The sequence below is a fragment of the Panthera leo genome, chromosome D2 (genome assembly GCF_018350215.1).
Source record: "Panthera leo isolate Ple1 chromosome D2, P.leo_Ple1_pat1.1, whole genome shotgun sequence".
Lineage (NCBI taxonomy): Eukaryota > Metazoa > Chordata > Mammalia > Carnivora > Felidae > Panthera > Panthera leo.
Window position 1 is genome coordinate 71,731,229 of NC_056689.1, and position 20,316 is coordinate 71,751,544.

At 36.1% G+C, this 20,316-nt stretch overlaps 1 protein-coding gene across 5 annotated transcripts in view; it reads left to right on the forward strand.

The window, feature by feature from the left end:
• Positions 1-20,316, forward strand: part of ATRNL1 (attractin like 1) — a 777,769-nt gene that overhangs the window by 353,747 nt on the left and 403,706 nt on the right. The window lies entirely within an intron of this gene.

Here is a 20,316-nt window from a genome sequence, read left to right on the forward strand (position 1 = left end):
ACATTTTCTGTCCTCAATGAGCTTCTAATCTGGAAATACTAAATACAACTTTGAATAGAGCATCATCCCTAAAATATTAGTTATTTGAGATATTAACAGTAAGTTCATAAAAACGTTTCCATGATTAAACAAGTTTGGAAAATACGGCTCTTTTAGTTTGTAAGTGACATTACTTCTACTGACATTGCAAGAATTTTTTTTTTCCTTAGAGATTTTAATGTGCTAATTTGCTACGTATCTTTCTAAAAAGAAGGTAGAGCTTGTAGCACTTCATAAAATGTGAAAACTCTTTTTGGGGAACATCTATTATTAATTCCACGGGATGTAAATAAAGAAACCTTGGATTGGGAGAAAAATTGAGTCAGTGATAGGATATCTGTGTTATGGCATCTTAGATCATCTGTAGAGGAAGGGATATTGCTTTTGTTAATATGATTATTATATGTACAGGTTGTGCTGGTGCGCTGGGTGCCTTCATGCAAATTAGACAATTTTGGCAGACATAGCCCTACATTATGGCATACAACTTTACCGAGTGCAGTATGAATTTTGACTCTACTCACCAAGTTGGCTGGACTGCCTTATGCAGTGAAACCTGTACAACCAGATCCTTGATATGGTTGATATGCTAAGCACTTTCTTAAGTGCCAGAGTAACCATTATTGGTTATCTCATCCAGACACCCCTCCAATACTTAAATTCCTAAAGCCTTTCCCATAGGGAAGGGCCAGATAGTAAATATTTCAGGATTTGTGGGCTGTACTGTCTCTGTTGCATGGATGCAAACATTCTGCTACAGTACTAAACTGACATAGCCAATAAGGAAACAAATGGGAGTGGCTCTGTTCCAATAAACCTTTATTACAAAAGCAGCTGGTGGGCTGAATTCTGCCTGCGGACATAATTTGCCCAACCCCTCATCCAGCTTATGCCCAAATGCCTTTAATGATGAAAATGCATCATCTCCTGAGATAACATTTTCTATCTTCAGATAACTAATTGTCCTTTGTAATTGAGATGAAATCTGTCTCCCCATAATACCACTTCTCATTCATCCATACGGTCCAACACATAGCAAGTCTAATCTCTCTTCTGCATTTATAGCCCTTCAGTTTTCTAAGCTCTTTTTTCCAATTTACATATTCCCTATGTATCCAGTTCTGTTGTCAAAACCTTTGCTACATCGGTCACTTTGCCCTGAAAACAATCATGTTTGTCTATGTCCCTTTAAAAGTTGTAATTTCCAGAATTTAACAGTATAAACATATTTATCACTAACATGTGTGCCTACTTAAAATTTTCCCCTTAAAAAATGAAATAAGAAAGTGTCTTAAATATATTGAATGTTTTATGACTTTGTATTTCTGAGTATAAAAGGATTTTAGGGCTATTAACTAAGTTACAGTGTGTTTTGGGAAAGTATTAGAAGTTATAATCAAACAAGCATTATTTACTGCATCAAAATGAAACTTTTTCCATGCAGAAGGGCGTGAATAGAAATATACAGAAAAGTTCAGCTCTGTATAAAAATTCACAAAGTTGATTATATGTAAATTATTTAAGTGTTTAGGGTTTTATTTTAAGCTTTTGAATTTGTATGCATATTTAAGTTCAGTAGCCTTTTTATTAAGTAAAATAAGGCTAGTGTTAATGTGTACCATGTCTTAGAGATGATCCTATTTATTATGTTGTCATCATGGGCAAAGTGAAATAAAATATTCTAACTGTTGTGTGAGATAAAATATATTTGATGTGTTTTTTTGTCATTTAAATTTCTTTCAGTAGTGAAATGTAAATTAGTTTTAAAATCTTATTGTTAAGAAAAAACATGGACAGAATATTTTAAAGGTTTTGTTTTTTTTTTTTTTTTTTAAATAAAGCCACTGCTAAATTTTAAAAGAGAGCTTTCAACAGGTCAGCATTTCTGGACAATCTTCAAATCCTCAATCAGGCCGTTGTTATTGCTATTGCTGTTTCTAACTGAGTTACTGAAATAGCAGAGGTGAATGTGCCAGCTTTTCAGTTTAGCCATGATTCTATGGAGGCCAGTTCTCAAACTCTTTCAGTTTTTACCTTTATGTTAGGCATAGTTCTCATGGTAAGTATAATTGGGCAAGTAGTAGGGAGATCATTTATAGGCATAGCCTGGCTCTGATCTTAGCTTTCTATACTATCATAAGTAGGTCTTAGTTAGTAGGTGGAAATCTCAGTCCTTTCTTATATAGAATTAAAGGATTTTGTTGTTATGAGAGTCTGTAGTATAACATAATGAAGGATTAGAAAACTGAAAGGCATTATTTTAAGAATAAATGTTTTTTTCTGGTATGTGAAAGAGAAAAGTCTTTGTGAATCTGAAAAGTCTAAATTATTTATTGTAAAAGAAGTTAAGCCTGGTAAATTCAATGGAGATGTAGTAGGCCCCTGTACCATTTAGATATACTGATATACTGATATACTGCCCCTGTACCATTTGGAATTTTAATGATGGTGCATATTTTCACTATCCCACTGGGATGATATAATGCTATTGATTTACCATCTTAACCAGATGGAGAGTAGTTTTAAAGGTTGCCACTCAGTCTTTCCCACTCTGATAGATACTACCTCCCAGACCAGGGACACAATGTAGAGGTTACTCTAACCTACGTTCTAATTATATATTTTAAAACTGAGGAAATTATTGCTGGGTGGATCCATAGACACAGTTGGCCCACTGTGAGCCAGAAGTTAGCCAGAATTTATTACATGACCCCTAAAGACACCCCAAATCTAACAAGGGGCCATCTTGACATTTTAGTCCTTGAGTATCTAGAGTATCATCTCTCAACCTATGTCTAATAGTAATCAAAATATCTGTTTATTCCTCGTGAATTATATATGTAACCATGTATATGCCTGTATGTAATTGTATACCCAAATATACACAAATAGAAAGATCATACAAAGGTCCCTTTGAGGATCATTTTATACACTTTTCAAGATGTTTCAAGATGTCCTTTCTTCTATGGACCCAGCCACCTGTTCTCTCCATGGGGTTCTGCATTTGTAAATTAGCTCATCTGGAAACTGAGCAGAGGGTCATGATTTTTCTATTGGGGCAACAATTCTTAGCCTGTTGTTTCTTCATTCTTGCTTAAAATAAAACTAAATGTTAAATAGCACCAGTGTTGGCTGTCCACCTAGTTTTCCCCTGAGGAGACCATACATTCTTAATCATCTTCCCAGCTCTTTGTGGGCTAACCCCCTTGGCTGCTCCAACAGACTTACTGACCATTATGGTAATTGTGGGCCATGGATTCCCTGACACCTGGCATCTTTTACTTTGGGTCCCCATTACTTAATGCCTACCCCAAGACTGCCTCTCCTGATGTCAGCTCTAGTCTGTAGAAGAAAGCCACCACTGAACTTCTTAGTGAAGCAGATGTTCCCTCATCATTGTATTCCTTCTGTAATAGCCTTGGTGAGTGGTGTGCCCTATGGAACACAGTCTACTAGTAGTTCTTCTGGTCTTACATAATATGTCCATTCTAGAACATTTCCTCTGTCAACTTCTTTGTTCGTTTCTCATCCATCTGCTTGGGCAACTCAGGTGTTTCCATTACACTTTCAATTGGCCATTGTTTTTTCCAAGCTTCTAAGAGTCACTCCATCCTCAAGAGTCCTCAGTGGGGTATTATATCTCCTGTGGTCCTGAGAATATATCCCCAAATTCATGAATTCTTGCTTGTCCAGTCTTACCTGCCATCTCTCTTGATTAGACACCACCAAAATCCAGTTCCCATCATGCTCCCCTCGTTCCTGCCAGGACATTCTAGGTTATTCTTATAGCTCTTTCAAGTGTATAATACCTTCCCTTTCTTATCAGGCCAAGATGTATTATGCTGTCATTATACTCTAGTTATCTGTCTGGCAAACAGGAGAGGAGGTGATGGCAGCTTGGTAGGGATGTGGTTATTGTCTCTGTTACCAGGGAAGGGAGATGCAGAACAACAGAAGTTTCCTTAGAAGCCCTCATTGAGATATATCATTCTAAATATTCCTATCCCATATTTTAAGGGCTAGGTTTTCCCAACCATGGCCCTTGTCTTTGCATGAGATAACTGTTCTGGCTGAACATTCGATCATCTCTGGGGTTCTGCAACTCTAACAACCAGATCATTATCCTGCTGATCATCCATATTGGCTTTTCCAATGTCAAAGAAAAGGGCTTCATTTAAAGCTATAAAAGAGACTCTCTAGCTTTTATATTTAGTTACTAATATTTGTTAATGGCCTTCAGTCTCTCATTATCACACTGCACGTATTAATACAACATAGCAGCAATCAGCCAACCCATACTCTTTTGAAGATGTTTCCCTACATCCCCACTGGTGAAAGCTTTAGCAATGGAAGCATTCTTTCAACCACCCTACTAACATTGATGATGTTCTTTTAGCCTGCCAAGGAAGAAGGGAGACAGTTCCAAATCCCCTTTTTACCTCCTGATTACCCAGATAAATCTTCAGAGAAGCAGACCCAAGATGGGATTAAATATACAGTAAATGCATTAGGGGAAACTCCTGCAGAGGAAATAGCAGGGGAGATGGTGACGGATCTTCTAGACCACAAAGCTGAACTGACCTTTGTGAAGTGGAACAGGAAGAAAAGGTAGTTGAGTGAAAGAGCCTGAGATTTCAGTGCACTCTGCAAGCCAAATCACTCATCAGAGGAGTTCTGCATCTCCCAGTATCAGCCTTTGACTAAAGATGGTGGGGACCTTTGATTAATTGTGCTCTTTGTAGTCAGGGATCAGGGAGGCACATTTTAATAGTTGGCACAATAGATTTGTCTGTTACTTGAAGGTTTGGTAGAACTGCCCTGTAAAACCATATGAATTTTGGTAAGGTTTTTAAATTTGTTTTTGTATGCTTTGAATTTTAGATTTTGCAGTTTCTCATGAAATTTCATTAGTATTTACATCTCAGGTTTTCTATTTTTTCTTGACGTAGTTGATAATTTTGTTTAAGGAAATTGTCCACTTTATTTTCAGAATTTATTGGCATGTATTTTCCTATATTAATATTCCAGAACTTATGTTAGAATTATGTCTCCCTTTTCATTGTGAATTTTGCCTCTTTTTCCATTTCATTTTTTTCTTGATAAGCCATTAAGAACTTTGACAGTGTTGGGAGTCCTTTTAAAAACCACATTTCGGGGTGCCTGGGTGGCTCAGTCGGTTAAGCGGCCGACTTCGGCACAGGTCATGATCTCGCGGTCCGTGAGTTCGAGCCCCGCGTCGGGCTCTGTGCTGACAGCTCAGAGCCTGGAGCCTGTTTCAGATTCTGTGTCTCCCTCTCTCTGACCCTCCCCCATTCATGCTCTGTCTCTCTCTGTCTCAAAAATAAATAAATGTAAAAAAAAAAAAATAAAAAAAAAAAGATTAAAAACCACATTTCATGGCTTTGTTCCATATTTTATTGTTTTCTAATTCATTATTTTCATTGTTTTCTGCTTATGTTTCTTCTACTTTTATGGAGTTGCTGTATTATTTTTCCAAATTTTTGATTTAAACATGTAATCAAGCTTATTAATTTCTAGTTATATGGTTCTAATATATGCATTTAGGTGTACCACTTTTAAAAAATATTCTGTTTCAGCTGCATTCCATGGAGTTTAATATATAGCACTTTTATTAACTGTAATTCAAAGTATTTTCTAATTTCTTTTATGATTTCCACATGAATTATTTAGAAGTCTGTCTTTGAATTTCCAAATGTGTAGGATTTTTTCAGTGTGTCTTTTTTACTGGCTTTTCTTCAGTCAGTGAAAGACCTTTATGATACTTCTGTATTTCTTCAATTTTTTTCTGTTGTCAAAGATATGATCAACATTTGTAAATGTTCCACCTGCTTGATAATAATGGAGTTTTTCAGATCATTGGAGTCAGTATATTATAGATGCCCATTAGAATAAAACTTAGTACTTTTTCCCATATGTTCTTTTTCAATGTTCACGTTCCATCTACATATTATTAAGTGAGATTTAGTGCTATTTCACTCTGTTACTTGTACATATTTGTCAACTTTGTATTCATATTTTTTCATTTTAATATTATGGTTTTAGGGGCAGACAATCTAGAATTATTAATTTTTTATGAATTATTGTTTTTCTCTCAATTTTTTATTAGGATAAAATACACATAAAATTTGCCATCTTAACCATTTTTAAATGAACAGTTTAGTGATATTAAGTACATTTATATTATTATACAGCTATAACCATTTTCCATCTCCAGAACTCTTTTTATCTTACAAAACTCAAACTCTATGCCATTAAATAATAATTTCCCATCTCCTTTCCTTCAACCCCTGACAGTTACCATTTAGCCTTCTGTCTCTGTGATTTTTGACTACTCCAGTATATTATATAAGTGGTATCATGTAGTATTAATCTTTTTGTTACTGGTTTATTTCTCTTAGCATTATGTTCTCAAGATTCATCCCTATTGTAACAACTATCAGAATTTCCTTCCTTTCCAAGGCTGAATAATATTCCATTGTATGTATATACCATTCATCTGCCGATGGACACTTGAGCTGTTTCTGTCTTTTAGCTATTGTGAATAATGCTGCTATGATCATGAGTGTACAAATATGTACTCAAGACCTTGCTTTCTGTTCCTTTATGTTTTTAATTTTTTGAGGAACCTTCTTCCCGTTTTCCACAGCAGTTGTACCATTTTAAAATCTTACCAACAGTGCACAGGGGTTCCAATTTTTCTGTATTCTTACCAGCACTTACAATTTTTTATGTTTGTTTTTGATGGTAGCCATCTAATGTGTGTGAGGTAGTATCTTATTGCAGTTTTGATTTGCGTTTCCCTAATGATTAGTAATGTTTAGCATGCTTTTGTGTGCTTGCCATTTGTATATCTTCTTTGTAAAAAAATGTCTATTCAAATATTTTGCCCATTTTTGAATCAGGTTCTTTGTTTTGTTTATTTTGTTGTTGTTGTTTGTTGAATGGTGGGAGCTCTTTATACATCCTGGATATTAATCTCTGATAATTAATTAGATATATGATTTTCAATTATTTCCTCCTACTACGTATCTTGCTTTTCACTCTATTGATAGTTTCTGTTGGTGAATAGAAGTTTTTATTATGAAGTCCATTTTGTCTATTTTTTCTATTGTTGTCTATGTCTTTGGTGTCATATCCAATCATTGCCAAACCAATGTCGTACAGCTTTTGTCCTATATTTTCTTCGAAGAGTTTTATAGTTTTAGCTATTGTGTTCAGGTCATTGATCCATTTTGCATTCATTTTTTTTGTGTGTGGTATTAGGTAAGGGTCTAACTAGTCTTTTGCATTTGATTTCAATGCAGTTTTCTCAACATCGTTTGTTGAAAGATGGTCCCATCTTCATAGAATGGTCTTTGCGCTCTTGTCACAAGAGTATTTTATCTTATATACGGAGGTTTATTTCCAAGCTTTTTATTGTATTCCATTGGCCTATAATCAAATGCTGGTTTGATTATTATAGTTTTGTTGTAAGTTTTGAAGTCAAGAAGTATGACTCCTCCAACTTTGTTCTTTTTTCAAGATTTTTTTTCCTTTTTGTCTATTTTTTTCTTTGCTATCTATGGTTCTTGAGGTTCCATATGAATTTTAGGATGAATTTTTCATTTCTGAAAAAAAAAGTTGTTGGGATTTTGATAGGGATTGTACTGTATGTGTAGATTGCTTTGGATAGTGTCAAATCTTGAAGGTATTGAGTCTTCAAATCCATGAATGTGAAATGTCTTTCTGTTTACTTGTCTTTAATATATTTTCAGCAATATTTTGTAGTTTTTATTGTACAAGTCTTTCACTTCCTTGATTAATTCCCAAGTATTTTATCCTTTTTGATGCTATTGTAAATGGAGGTGTTTAATTAATTTCTTTTCAGAAATTAGTGTATAGAACTTCAGCACATTTTTATGTTGACTTTGTGTCCTGCTACTTTGCTGCATTTATTTATTAATTCTAAGTTTTTTTGTGTTTGTAGAACTTTTAGGGTTTCCTACATATAAGGTCCTATTATTTGCAAACATATAATTTTATTTCTTCTTTTCCAATTTGGGTGCCTTTTATTTCTTTTTCTTGTCAATTGCTCTATCCACTACCACATTGAATAGATGTGGCAGAAGCAGGTATCTTCTTCCTGATTTTAGAGGAAAAGCTTTTAATCTTTCACCACTAAGTATGATGTAGAAGCTGCAGCAAATTATCCAGAAGATCTAGCTAAGATAGGTAACAAAGGTGGCTACACTAAACGACAGATTTTCAGTGTAGATGAAACAGCCTTAGTTTGGTAGAAGATGCCATCTAGGACTTTCATAGCTGGAAAGAATAAGTTAATCAATGCCTTGCTTCAAAGATTCAAAGGACAGGCTGACTCTCTTCTTAAGGCTAATATAGCTAGTGACTTTAAGTTGAAGGCTGTAAATATCCATCTTTTTTTAAATCTCCCACTGATTTCTACTGTAAAACCTGAATAAAATCTAGGGGCAGCTATTTGATAATTCTGAAAAGTAAGTATCAGCAGGAAGATCAGAGAAGACCAGAATTGAAAGTGCCCCTGAACTGTTTGGGAATTTACTGTTACTTTCCTTTGGTATCCCCTGACTTGAAACTAAATGCAGGCTGAAAACTCAGAGTGACTACTGAGATCTAGACAAGAAACATTCTGGAAATATCCCCTAGTTCTGAGTTACGGTGTAGAAAAAGAAACTCTTTTAAGTTTATTTATTTATTTTGAGAGGGGGGTGTGGAGGGCCAGAGAGACAGGGAGAAAGAGGATCCCAGGGAGGCTCTGTGCTGTCAGCCCCAACGTGGGCTCAAACCCAAGAACTGTGAGATCATGACCTGAAGCAAAGTCAAGAGTCCAATGTTTAACCAACTGAATCACCCAGATGCCCCTGCAAAGGAAACACTTAAAGCTCAGAGTGAGTAGTGGAGAACCCCCTTCCATTTTTTCCTCTTTGTCCTTAATTCACTCACCCCCGATCCCAAGCAGCCTTGCAGGAGTAACATTGGCTGCAGCAAAAATGGCTAGGAATGAGAAGCTGGAAGAGCCAAATCTCGGAGGGAGAGGAATCTTCCTTAATATAAGGTAGAGTTGTGGTTACAAGAGGGCCAAGACAAACGCCATTGCTAATTTTCCTTTTCTCTGTCCTCCTAGCACAGAATGTGGCACCATCACAGAACTGGGCAGTTTCTGAGCAGAGGATAAAAAGTGGAGCCCAGGGAACCAGAAAGGATCTGGGAAATAACAGAAAGAAAAAAAGCCATCCCCTAAGTTGTTTATGAATTTCTGGGACTTATGAGGCTATGATCCTAATTAGCATACCAAAGAATCTGAGACCGAGCTGGTGGTTAGAAGTGGGTTTAGGCCCCAGACTGAACCTGAAGGACAGACTCAAACAGCCCTGAAAATGCTTCTGAGCTTCCAGTGCGTTGTAACCACAGCCTACAGATGGGCTGAAACAAAGTATTGTTATAGGGAGTATCAACATTCCCAGTAGAATACAAACTCAGCAAGTAGAGAGGGCTGTGACGGAAGTGGACCATTCTTAAGTTTTGTTAGCAAGACAAGGAATGCCAACGTTTATTGCTCAACCTAATTTTCCTCAGGGAATACAAATTAAAACCACAGTATAATTCTACTTCCCATATACCTATTACAGTGGCTAAAAGAAACAAATAAACAAACAAACAAAAAACAAAGCAAAGCAAAAACAAGAACCAAATGTTGGAGAGGGTGCTGGCACTCTCCACACTTTTGATAGTCTAGGAACTGGGGCAACAACTGAAAACAAGCTGACACTGCACCCTGAAGTGGAATTCACACATACTGTGTGGTCCCACAATTCCATTCCATCAAAAGCCATGCAAAAATAGCTATAGCAGTGTGTTTTAAATAGCCAAAACCTGAGAATATCTCAAATACCCAAAAATAACGGAATGGAGAATATAGCCGTATAAAGGAAAAAATATGGGGTAACAGAAAAAAACCAAACTAATCCTACAAGAACAATATAGATGTCACTCCAAACAATAGTGTTGAACAAAGGAAGCCAGAAACAAAAGAACAAATACTGTAGGATTTCATTTGTATGAAGTTCAGAAATAGGTAGAACCAAACTACGGTATTAAAAATCAGCATGAGAGCTACCTTTGAGGAGGAAGGAATGGGTAAATTACTATTGTTTTATTGGGATGTTGGTTACATGGGTATATTACCTTTGTGATAATTCACTGAGCTGTGTGCTTGTGATATTTCTGTGTATGCTATGTTCTAGAAAACTAGAACTGATGGTCTAGAAAAGTTTTTTTTAAGAAGAGCATTTCCTACTTTTAAAATATTAAGGAAATCTTATAATTAAAACATTTACCCTAACCACATGATTTCATTAAGGTGTGCTTTAAATAAAAATTGGGTGTAGAAAAGAGCATTTGTATACAATGACCATTAATCAATTTCTGTTGTAAGTTTGGGAGATTAAGGTATTATCCAGGCAGATTATTTGTAACAGGAGGAGTTAACCATGAAGATCTTCCTTAGGAGATGTTGTTTCTCCCTACCTTATGTAAACTATTTCAAGGAAGGATTTATCAAAGATGCTCTGTAAATTTGTAAATCTGTTAGCAGTTTGGAGGGAGTTCATTTGGGTATTTTCCTATGAATTTTACATAAATGATATCTAAAGTATATTTTATGGGTTATTTCTCAGCCTTCATTTAACTCCTTCCATATGGGTATACAGCAATGAATTTATTTGAGTGGGATTGATCCCTCACTAGCTTCACAGGTGGCCTAAAGCCAGTTAGTGCCTAGCTTCAATAGGCATGTGATAGGTGAAGAGTAGCCATGTGTAATGAATGGTATGTAATGGGAGTCCTGGAATTCCTGCATCCGTTTGTATTCCTAAGAGGGAAACGGGCCTGAGGCCACAGCTGATGCACAGTAGAGTGTATAGTTCGGAGAATCAGAGAGCGATGTAGCCAGCGTGCCGATCAGTCCAAACCTGGCAGTTATTTTTTCCCTTCTGACCTTGAAGAGTGTCTTAGTCGGCTTGGCTGCCGTACCGCAGACAGAGTGGCTTTAACACCAGAAATTTATAAATCCTACAGTCCTGCTGGCTGGGAAGTCCAAGATTTGAGTGCGAGTATTGTTGGTTTCTGGTGTGAGAATTCTTGGTTTGCAGACGGTTGCATTCTTGCTGTGCGTTCACATCGCTTTTCCTCAATGCAAGGAGATGGAGAGAAAATGCCAGCTCTCTGGGGTCTCTTTTTATAAGGACACTAATTCTGTTGGTTCAGGATTCCTCCCTTATGACCTCATTTAGCCTCAGTTACAACCCAAAGTCCCTATTTTCAAATATAATCACTTTCAGGTTTAGGGTTTCAACATATGAATTTTGGAGGAATACAATTCATCCGTTATATTCTGCCTGTGGCCTCCCACAATCATGTCCTTTTTGCATGCGAAATACATCCACTCCATCCCAACAATCTCAAAAGCCTTAACTCATTCCTACATCAGCTCTAGTTTTAAAGTCTGAAGCCTCATGTAAATACCATCTATATCAGATATGGATGAGATTTAGGATACAATTCATCCTGAGGCAATATTTTCTCTACCTGTGAACCAGTAAAACCAGACAATTTATATGATTCCAAAATACCATGGTTGGGTCGGCATTCTCAATTCTTAAGGGAGATATCTGAAGAAGAAAGGGGGAACTGGTCCCAAGCAAGTCTAAAACCTAGCAAGGCAAATTCCACCAAATGTTAAAGATTTGAGAATAATCCTCTGGTTCAGTGCCCTTCGTCCAGATACACTGGGGTGACGGTGTCACCACACAGCTCTACGGAGTGGCCCCGCCTTCTTAGCATTGTGAGGTGGCCCTGCCCCTGCAGCACTGTGCTGCAGCTTTATCCCCCTTTATCCCTAGATGGTGGCATCTTGGTCCCCACAGAGGTCCCACCCTTGAAGATTAAGGAACAACCAACCAGTCTTGCCCTGATGATCTCTTACTTAACTTTAGGATCACTCCCTTTTCTTAAAGGGTAAAGCACATTCCCAACTGAATAAATAGCTCCATGGTCCCAATCTGTAGAATCCAAGAAGCCTGACACCCTTCTTTCATTCCCTTTTGTTTTCTCTGCCCCCTTCAGTTCACACTCACAGTGTCTCTGCTGGTAAAATCTCATCTCTATTCCTGGTTCTGCTGAGATGGCTGATTAAGTCCCTGAATCATACCCATGATCTCTTTTTTATAAATGGTTGCTCAGCTACACCCTTTAATGTTATCTTCAGAACATGATTTTTCAGATTTTGCAATATGGTTTAAGCTGAGAATTTTCCAAACCTCCAAGTTCTTGTTCCTTTTTTTCTAGACAGTTCCTTCTCCAACTCATCTCTCTTCTTGCATTTAGCTATAAGCCATGAGGAGATCCAAAGCTCTGTCTTCAATACTCTGCTCAGAAGTATTCTCTGCTAATATCCAATTTTATAGCTTGTAAATTCTACCTTCCACAAAACACTGGAACACAATTCAGCTAAGTTCTTTGCCACTTTATAACAAGGATGGCCTTTCCTCCAGTTCCTATTAACATGTTGCTTATTTCTATCTGAGACTTTACCAGAATGGTCTTTAACATCTGTATGTATGTATATCAACATTCTGTTTGTGATCATTTATGCATTCTCTAAGAAGAGAGACCTTCTCTCTAGCTGTACTTGATTCTTTCTGAGCTCTCTCCAGAACCGCTTTTAACATCATCCATTTCTTCCAACAGTCTCTTCATAGAAATCAAGGCTTTTTCTCGCATGCTCCTCAGATTTCCCCCAGCCTCTACCCATTACTCAGTTCCAGGGCTGCTTCCACATTTATAGACATTTGTTACAAGCAGCACCCACTTCCTGGTACCCAAATCTGCCTCTGCTCATGCTGCCATACAAAATACTACACAGACTAGTGACTTAAACCACAGAAATTTATTATCTCACAGTCCGGGGGGCTGAGGAGTCCAAGATCAGGGTGCTGGAGTGGTTGGTTTCTGATGTAGGCTTCCTCTTGGCTTACCAATGGCCACTTTCTCACTATGTGCTCACATGGCCTTTCTTCAGTGTGTGCACAATGGAAGAAGAGGGAGAGGAAGGCTGGGAGGGGTTGAGAAGGAGGAAGAGAGAGAGAGGGGGAGAGAGAAAGATAAAAGAAAAGGAAAAGAGAAGAGAAGAACAAAAAAAGGAAAAAGCAAGCTCTCTGGGTATCTTCTTATAAGAACACGAATCCTAGGGCACCTGGGTGGCTCAGTTGGTTGACCATTCAACTCAATTTCTGCTCAGGTCATGATTTCACAGTTCGTTGGTTCAAGCCCTGCGTGGGGGCTCTGGGCTGATAGCATGGAACATGCTTGGGATTTCTCTCTCCCTTTCTTTCTCTGCCCCTCCCTGGCTTGCTCTCTCTCTTTCTTTAAAAAAATAAATAATAAATAAATAAGCATCATTTTTTTTTAATTTAAAGAAAATTGAAAACAAAATACTGTTGAATCAGGACCCTACCCTAATGACCTCATTTAACCTGATTACCTCCTAAATTACTTGTCTCTAAAATATAGTCACATTGGATGTTGGACTTCAGCATAGGAATCTTGGGAGAACACAATTTATTTTCATAGCAGGAAGTATAAAATCCATTTAGTCCTGATATTGTTTATACCATTTTGTGTTAGATTTCTGTCTCTTGCCTTTCAAATCATCTTAGCTGACAACGCATCCTAAGGTATAATTAACTCTTGCTTAACAATCCTCAGAAAATTCGTAACAATTTATTGCAATGAACACATTGTTTTTCCACCTTTACCCACTAGACCTTGTTGATTTTTCATCTTTGCCAATCTAATAACTAAAACAAATAATTTTTTAAATATGGAGTTTTTATTGCATTCTAAGTTAGCAATTTACTTTGTTAATATTTTAGTTGATAAGAAAAAAAAACATCTTTCAAGTGTTAGGAAGGTATTTTTAAAACCCTTGAAAGATATTTTCTGGAATAGCAGTTATTAGGAGGCAAACTACTTTTTAAAATAATATGTTTCTATATTTCAAAACAATTCCCTAGTTTGTAGCATTTTTCAGTGGAATAAAAGATTAATATGCCCAAACCATCTTTTAAAATATGTATTTAAGACTTGAATTTTATGATCAATTAACCTCAAATTGCTATAAAATAGTGACAATATTATCTCTTTTTGCATTTGGCCAACTAGATTACCACCAGAGGATATTTCTTTGTCACTAGAAACCTGCTTTACAATATAACCTTATACCACACTGTGTTACACTTATTGAATTCTTTTTAATTTTCACTAAATGAGAATACCTAATGAGTTCCATGGTTTTTCATATTAAGAATCCTTTCCATAATGACCATTTTATGAAGGTTAAAATCAAATTATTGAAATATTTCTCCCTAAGTTCCTACGCTTCTCTTTTTTATTCCTGTAGCTCATGTACTTGCCTTTTTATATTTCTTTTCATTTCTGTTTTTTTTTTCTATTTCCATTAGGAGGATTTTACTAAAGGGTGTTGAACCTTTCAGATCTTCTGGCATTATTATACAGCAGACTTTATTAAGAAATGAATGCCCAATTATTCCTGCGTGCCCCCCCTACCCATATCTATACTAAGGAGCAGTACGAGCTATTGTATAATATGAAAGAAAAAAGAAGATGTGAAAGAAAGCAGTGAAACTAGTTTTTCTCTGACCAAAGTGCCACATAGTAGATTAAGGGATGCTAATACTTGATGTTACCCATTAAGACCTTTGAGTTAAAAGAGATATTAGGGAAAAGCTAATTAGACCAGATAAACCCAGAAATCTTAGTCACATGATTTAATAAAAGTTTATTTCTCACTCACTGAGCATCCATTGGGCATAAGGAAACCAATGGAAAGAACAGGGCGGTGTGCAGGGCACTGCTCTATCAAGTAATGAAGACTGATGGAAATTTTGTCATTCTAAAGGTTTCCAGGATTGTCAGTATGGACTAGCATTTTCTGATAGTCACGTAAGAATGAGTTTTCAACAATGCTGGGTAAATCTGTCAAGAATCTTTGTTTTTATGGTCCCTTAAAAAAGGGACTATAACTTTTATTTGCAGTTTGGTTTATTAGAAATAAAAAAAAATATTTGTAAATATTTCCTTGCTATAGGGATTAAAATGCCAAATAGGACATCTAATATCAGAAACAATTACAGATTTTTCAATCTATTGAAGAATGAATTTCATTCATTTAACAAAAACTTAATGACAACTACTATATGCCAGGAACTGAGGTATATTTCGCTAGGTTTCTAATATTTATTGGAGATTATTAAAATTTTGTGAAAACTTTATTGTTTTGCCTATTTGTTGACATCATCTTGGTTTTATTATTTTTTTCATGTTTATTTTCGAGAGAGAGAGACACACACAGAGTGTGAGTGGGATGGGGGTGGGAGTGGGGGTGTGCAAAGAGAGACAGAGACTCAGAATCCTAAGCAGTTTCCAGGCTCTGACCTGTCAGTACAGAGCCTGAGGCGGGGCTCGAACTCAGAGGCTGAGCTGTGAGATTAGGATCTGATCCAAAATTGGAGGCTTAACTGACTGAGCCACCCAGACGCCCCTTGGCACAGGGATTCTGAAGTTGAATGTGTTTTTACATTTTAGCTGAAAAGAAATGGTGAATCAAAAGAAGTTGGGAGAAAGGGAGAACTTGCAATTTAAGACTTTTGTAACTTAGGCAACTTATTTAGAGTCTCTATGACTTAGCTCTCTTATCTTTAAATAAGTTCATAACAGTATACGTGGTATATCATGTGTGATTGTGGTAATTGAATAATCCATGTAAAACACATAACCGTACTTGGTACATATTACTCAATGGATGTTTGTGTCTTTTATTATTATGAATTTTATTCATGAGTTCAGATTGGGCACAGTATATTGGAGGTGATATATCTCATGTTAAAGGACTCAAATTCAGATAAATGGATTCTTAGTCTTTACTTTTTACTACCACATTTTAACAGTTACAGTGTTAATCTGGGATACAACAATGGCAATAATTCAGACTAGAACAGGGTTTCATGGCACTATTGGAATATTAAGATGGGAAAATCTCTGTTATGGGGGGGGGGGTGACTTGTGTTTTGTAAGGCATTTACCAGCATCCCACTAGATGTCCACCAAATGGTGAAACCAAAATGTCTCCAGACACTACCAAATATCTTCTGGAGTACAAAACTTTTCTGACTGAGAACTAGTGAACTAGAAGGAATCCTGTAGGCTTCTTCAAATATATAAAGAAGTTTTAACATATAACCCAGAAGGCAGAAGCAGCATTGATTGATAAAAGTTAGAAAGAGCTTAATAGAAGAACATTTTTCTAGTTTGAGCTAGCTAAAAATAGAATGCTTGTGAGTCAGCGGCTTCTCAGCTTTGATGAGTGATTAGGGGCTGGATTACAGAGTTTGCTGGGAATTTCTTTCCTGGGAGGGCATCTGAAATAAATGTTAGTTCACCTTTAGTGACAAGATGCTTTCATTTGGGCAGGTCTAATGATAAAGGTTTGGAAATCATTCCAATTAAGGTTATAGCTGAGGCCATGAGGATAACTGAGCTTGCGCTTTCTGAGAGCAAGAGAAGGTAACAACAGCATGATGTAAACTGGCTTTTAGGGAATGTCCATAATTTAAAAGAGGAAACCTGGAATGCAGCCAACTTTCACTGACCCTGTACTATGTCAGGAAGGATGAAGGGAAACCAATAAGATAATTTCTTCAAAAAAATTAATAAAATCGATAACCCCCTAGCAAGATTTATCAAAAAGAAAAAAGACCCAAATAAATAAACTCACAAATGAGACAGGAGAAATAACAAACAACACCACAGAAATACAAACAATTATGAGAGAATATTGTGAAAAATTATATGCCAAAAAATTGGACAACCCGGAGAAAAAGAATAAATTCCTAGAAACATATAAACTACCAAAATTGAAACAGGAAGAAATAGAAAACTTGAACAGACCAATAACCAGAAAAAAAAAAATTGAATTAAATATCTCCCAACAAACAAAAGTCAAGGCCAGATGGCTTCACAGGCAAATTTTACCAAATATTTAAAGAAGAGCTCATACCTATTCTTCTCAAACTAGTCCAAAAAATAGAAAAGAAAGGAAAACTTCCAAATTCATTCTATGAAGCCAACATTATCTTGATTTAAAACCAGACAAAGATTCCATTAAAAAATAAAATTACAGGCTAATATCCCTGATGAAATGGATGCAGAAATTCTCAATAAAATGCTACCAAACCGAATCCAACAGTGTATTAAAAGAATCATTCACCACCATCAAGCAGGATTTATTCCTGGGCCGCAAGGGTGGTTCGATATTTGCAAATCAATCAGTGTGATACAACGCATTGATAAAAGAAAGGATAAGAACCCTGTATGATCCTTTCAATATGCAGACAAAGCATTTCACAAAATACAGCATCCATTCTTGATGAAATCCTTCAACAAAGTAGGGCTAAAGGGAACACACCTCAACATAATAAAGGCCACATATAAAAAGCCCACAGCTAATATCATCCTCAACAAGGAAATATTGAGAGTTCTTCCATGAAGGTCAGGAACAAGACAAAGATATCGACTCTCGCCATTTTTATCCAACATAGTACTGTAAGTCCTAGCCACAGCAGTCAGACAACAAAAAGAAATAAAAAGCATCCTAATCAACAAGGAAGAATTAAAACTTTCACTATTTGCAGATGACATGATACTGTATGTAGAAAAACTGAAGGTCCCCACCAAAAAATTGCTAGAACTGACAAATTCAGTGAAATTGCAGGATACAAAATCAACATGCAGAAATCTGTTGTATTTCTATATACCAGTAATAAAGCAGCAGAAAGAGAAATCAAGGAATCAATCCTATTTACAATTGCATCAAAAACCATAGGATATCTAGGAATAAACCTAATTAAAGAGGTAATAAACCTATACTCTGAAAACTATAAAACACTGATGAAAGAAATTTAAGATGACACAAAGAAATTGAAAACATTCCATGCTCATGGATTAGAAGAACAAATATTGGTAAAATGGCTATATTACCCAAAGCAATCTATATATTTAATGCAATCCCTATCAAAATACCAACAGCATTTTTCGCAAAGTTAGAACAACAATCCTGAAATTTGTATGGAAGCACAAAAGACCCCGAATAGCCAAAGCAACCTTGAAAAGGAAAAGCAAAGCTGTAGGCATCACAATTCTGGAATTCAAGTTATATTACAACGCTCTAGTTTAAGATAGTACGGTATTGCGACAAAAACAGACACATAGATCAATGGAACAGAATAGAAAATCCAAGAATCAACTTGAAACTTTATGGTCAATTCATCTTTGACAAAGGAGGAAAGAATATCTGAGGGAAAAAAAAAAAAGAGTCTCTTCAACAAATAGTGTTGGGAAAAGTGGACAGCAACAGGCAGAAAAATGAAACTGAACCACTTTCACACACAAGCACAAATATAAATTTGAAATGGATGAAAGATCTAAACGTGAGACAGGAAACCATAAAAGTTCTAGAGGATGACACAGCAGTAGCCTCTTTGACATTGGCTATAGCAATTTCTTATTAGATATGTCTCCTTAGGAAAGGGAAACAAAGGCAAAAATAAACTGTTGGGACTTTATCAAAATAAGAAGCTTCTGTGCAGTGAAGGAAACAATCAATAAAACTAAAAGGCAACCTATGGAATGGGAAAAGATATTTGCAAATGACATATCTGGAAAAGAGTATCTAAAATATATAAAGATCTGATAGAATTCAATATCCAAAAAACACATCTAATTAAAAATGGGAAGACATGAATAGACATTTTCTAAAGAAGATATACACATGGCCAACAGACACATGAAAAGATGCTTAACATGATCATCATCAGGGAAATACAAATCAAAACCACAACAAAATGCCCCCTCGTACCAGTCAGGATAGTTAAAATTAACAACATAAGAAATAATAGATGTTGGTGAGGATGTGGAGAAAGGAGAATCCTCTTACGCTGTTGATGGGAATGCAAACTGGAAGTTGAAAATAGAACTGCCCCGTGATCCAGCAATTGCATTACTAGGTATTTGCCCAAAGAATACAAAAAATACTAATTTGAAGACATGTATGCACCCCAATATTTGTAGCAGCATTATTTACAATAGCCAAATTATGGAAAGAGCCCAAATTTCCATCGAGTAGATGAATGGATAAATAAGATGTTGAGTAAGTATATATATGGAGCGAGAGAGTATTATGCTAAGGAAATAACTCAGAGAAAGACAAATACCATATGATTTCTCTCATGTGGAATTTAAGAAACAAAACAAATAATCATAGGGGAAAAAAGAGACAGGCAAACCAAGAAACAGACTTTACTATGGAGAACAAACTGAGCGTTACCAGAGGGGAGGGGGGTGGGGGTGGGTGGGTTAAATAGGTGATAGGTATGAAGGAGGGCACTTGTGATGAGCACCGGCTGTTGTATGTAAGTATTGAATCAATAAATTGTACACCTGAAACTAATATTACACTGTATGTTAAGGAACTGGAATTTAAATAAAAACTTTAAAACAGAAAATAAAGTATTAAGAACAAGTTTTAAAGAATGGGTGGCTAGTGTTGTCAATTGAGAAGTGAAAGTCAGTTAATAGAGAAGAGACCAGTTTATTTATTTCATTTTTAGAAAGCCACCCTGAGGAAAGTATTCTTTAGAATGTTGACTATTTTATAAATATTAATCATTATTAATAGTAACAACTTTATTAGTATATAAGGCAGATGCCAGATTACAAGGAGTTAAATAAGACTAGGTTATGAGGAAATTGACATAGAGGTGCCTACCTTGATCACATAATAAACTAGAGGAAATGATAGGGTCAATAAAATAGGGTAGTTGGTTTTTTTTTTTTTTTTTTTTTTCAGGAGATATGGGACTTGCGCACTTGTGGAAATTAAAATTAAGATGAAACAGAGGGTATAAATATTAGGGAAAAGATAATTACTAAGACCAAAAGGCACTTCAGTGGTTAAAAAGATTAGGATCACAGGCTTTTTTCTCTTTTTCTTTTTTTATCCACTTTATTTGATACTGGATAACAGATTAGAGAATGGAAATGGAAATACAACTCTTATGAGATTGTGTGCAAGATCAGAGTTGCTTAACAGATGGGGAGGAGAGA